This window comes from Salvelinus sp. IW2-2015, linkage group LG37 (genome assembly GCF_002910315.2).
Source record: "Salvelinus sp. IW2-2015 linkage group LG37, ASM291031v2, whole genome shotgun sequence".
NCBI classification, from domain to species: Eukaryota; Metazoa; Chordata; class Actinopteri; order Salmoniformes; family Salmonidae; genus Salvelinus; species Salvelinus sp. IW2-2015.
This window is the reverse complement of record NC_036876.1, coordinates 9,476,975-9,480,149: the sequence shown is the minus strand read 5'-3', so window position 1 is coordinate 9,480,149 and position 3,175 is coordinate 9,476,975. Positions and strand designations below refer to the sequence as shown.

Here is a 3,175-nt window from a genome sequence, read left to right as displayed (position 1 = left end):
TGGCATTGTGTAGACTAGTTTTTCAGCACCTACTGTGCTCCTGTGGAAGTATTCACTATGTCTACAGTGGGCTTCATCACCTTCAGAGCATCTCTTACAATCAGGTTGATTGTGTGGGCAAGACATGGATCATGGGTCCATTTAAAAAAAAAAAAAAAAAAAATGGCTTTAGTTATGTTGGCTGCATTGTTGCTAACACAACAGACCACTTTTCCATCTACTTGCCATTCTCTGGCCACTCTCAACAGTTCCTCTGACAAGTTCTCTGAGGTGTGTCTGTCGCTGAACTCAAAGCAGTCCAGAAGACAGCTAGACATCTAAAAATCTTCAATGAAGTGACATGTAACCGACATGTAAGAAGTGGTTACCTTTGATGTCCAGCAGTCAGTGGTAAGGCAAACTGCAGTAGCTTTTTGGACTCTTTCCCGCACTGAAGCCTGTGTGCTCTCGTACAGTTGTGGAATAAGTGATTTTGAAAGGGTTTTCCTGCTTGGAATTGTGTACATTGGATTTAGACTTTTGCAATAATTTCTAAAACCTCTGTCCTCCACGATTGAAAATGGCTGAAAATCGGTGGCAAAGGTTTTAGCCAATGGAATATCAATTTGGCCTTGTTTTGCTACAGACATAGACTTTGGCATAAACTGGTCCATAGAAGACTGCGTAGTAGGCCTACTTGACTGAGTGGATACATCTCCACGTGTGGACGTACTGGCTCCACCACTATCACTAACGGGCGCGCTAGTTTCTCGATGCTCCACTACAGCTAGCTTCACAGTTGGGTGCACAGTTCACATATGCCAGTAGGTTGTGCGTAGAGCCGGCTTTATATGAGATTTTGTTTTGGCAAATTCTACACTACACTGCTCTAACATTGTCTACATTATTAAAATGCATCCAAATGCTCCCGTGCTTCCGACTCATTTTCCAGCTGTTGTTTTCACAGCTGTCCTTCCTCTCTCCTCAGCTGCTAAGTGTGTGACTGTGAGTGAGTTGGCTCGGCCCTCCCTCACGCATCTTTGGTTCATTGGTTGACACTGCATGTCTGATTGACAGGAACAACAGGTGAGGCTGTTAGTCTGAGCAGACAGTCAGAACTTGAGCATTTAGGCCTATATTATTTTATATATTTTTTCGTTCTTTTAATTAGTTAATTCTATTAATTTAAATCTTTTGATTATTTATATCTTAATTTTTATTTTATTTTCATAAATAGATTCGACTCTTCTGATATGCGAGCCGGCTCCCATCGTTCACCTACAAGAGCCGGCTCTTAGAGCCGACTCCATCGCGAACGACCCAAAGCAGTCTGGACTGGTTGAAGCACAGTGTGAAGGATTATTTTGAAAGTGTTTCAGTCTGCCGTGAATCATCATAATCCATACACTGGTAAGAGTCTACTGTTAAAATGCCAACGTCTCAACTGTATCAAAGTTGTTTTCATTGCTAGCTATTGTTAGTTAAATAGCTAGCTAGACAGTTGCATACAGGCACCGTTATAGCTTGCTTTATCCATTGTTTACAGATGGCTCATTGCGGGACGAAGCAACGTTAACCCAGCTAGCTGAGCAGGCCAGTTGCATTCTGCTGTTAATGTTGAATGGTGATGTGCTAACATGATGATACTATTTTTCATGTTTGCCAGTTTTTAACTAGCTAGCTACCGAAAATAGCCACTGTGGTGCAAATACTAATCGATTAACAAGCTTATCAAACCGCATGTTACGTTATAGGGACACATCTTAAATTGGCGAGTTAGCTTGCCACGATGAAATGATCGCCAAATAGCTAGCTAATTATTGGATTATAGATGTCAAGTTTTTTCCCAATGTTCAACTAGCTTGCTAAATTGATTATTACCATTTACCAGTTGGTAATTATGAATGTTTGCTAAATCTAGCTAGTTATCTTGTGTCTGCATTGCCATTGTTGGGCTGGAAGCAGTTACAGGGCGTTTTAGTACAGCTGTACCAGTCAACAAGCAATAACAAACTATAGTACATGAATAAATTCATCTCTTAACACGTTTTTGTGGTCTTTCAGCATGAACCTGCTCTCTGCCACCAGTAAAAGGAGATGATTGAGGGTGAACATGCAACACATCAGGTATATTGTCTTTGTACTTTAAGTTTATAGGTTGAATTTGGGGGTCAATGAATGTTATTGCTGGTATGCAAGGTATTTATGTCTTGTCTATTTTTCTCTGCTTTCCTCCTTTACAGCTTTAATTGTCTGGAGGCTGGTGTTGTGGCTAAGGAGCTTTCACTCAGATGGGACCAGGTTCCAGCTGCTGTGCAATGTTGATGTCCTTCCTCCCAGACATGTGAATGCATCCCCCAGACTGGACACAACCCGGCAAACATATTTTTTGAGGAGATCAGGACTTTTGCAATGAAAAGGCCATGGACACTATGTCCTGCTCCAAAGGGCAGGATAGAAATATGCTCTCAGGCTAGATTCCTTTGTTCATATCATAACATAACCTGAACCAAAGTTATTCTAATGATCTTGTGATATAGGCCTAGGTCAATATATTGTTTTTACCTCAGCCTTTGTGTTTGTGTGTTTTTAAGAATTTCATTTGTAGGCTACTACCTTTAGCACTGGAAGTTAATAAAGTATTGTTGAAATATTGTCTTTGTTTTTTAAGCACTACCTCACTGCTTTAGCACATTGCCATGGTCACGTGTTCCAATGTGAATCTTTTAAGAGATGGCTAGGTCTAAGCCTTTAGAGTGTGTGAACGACGCTAAATGGGCGTAAACAAAGAACAGCACTGTAGCTGTTCAATGTGAAAGGTTATTTTTATTATACAGCAATAGGCAATGTAATACTGTACATGGTTTGCCTAATGGGGTAACTTGGTATTAGTATTCCTATAGAAAAGTATTCCTTCTCTAAATATATGTTTCCCAAGTATTAATGTAGAGGATGTGTGAAAATCACAGCAAAATGTTTGAATGCCCGCTTCTCCTAAATGGGATTATAAGTTTATCAACTTTTAAAGCAGCATTACTTACCCATGTTTCCTCCAACTGCAGTGTATGATATACCGTTTTGAAGCATCTGTACTTTTATCCAATGTAAAAAGAGAATAAAAAAAAAAAAGACTGAAAAGAGATGGTGGGTCACACATGACTAACATGTAAATGTAATGTTATTATGCGTTTTGGCG

General features: G+C 39.9%; 1 long non-coding RNA gene across 1 annotated transcript; it reads left to right on the top strand.

Annotated features, from left to right (window-relative positions):
• Window positions 1-971: 971 nt before the first annotated feature.
• LOC111960331 (uncharacterized) lies at window positions 972-2,635 on the top strand. The gene is made up of 5 exons (XR_002876817.2): window positions 972-1,065; window positions 1,217-1,389; window positions 1,526-1,603; window positions 2,044-2,106; window positions 2,223-2,635. It is a non-coding gene; the product is annotated as an uncharacterized lncRNA (long non-coding RNA).
• The last annotated feature ends 540 nt before the right edge of the window (window positions 2,636-3,175 follow it).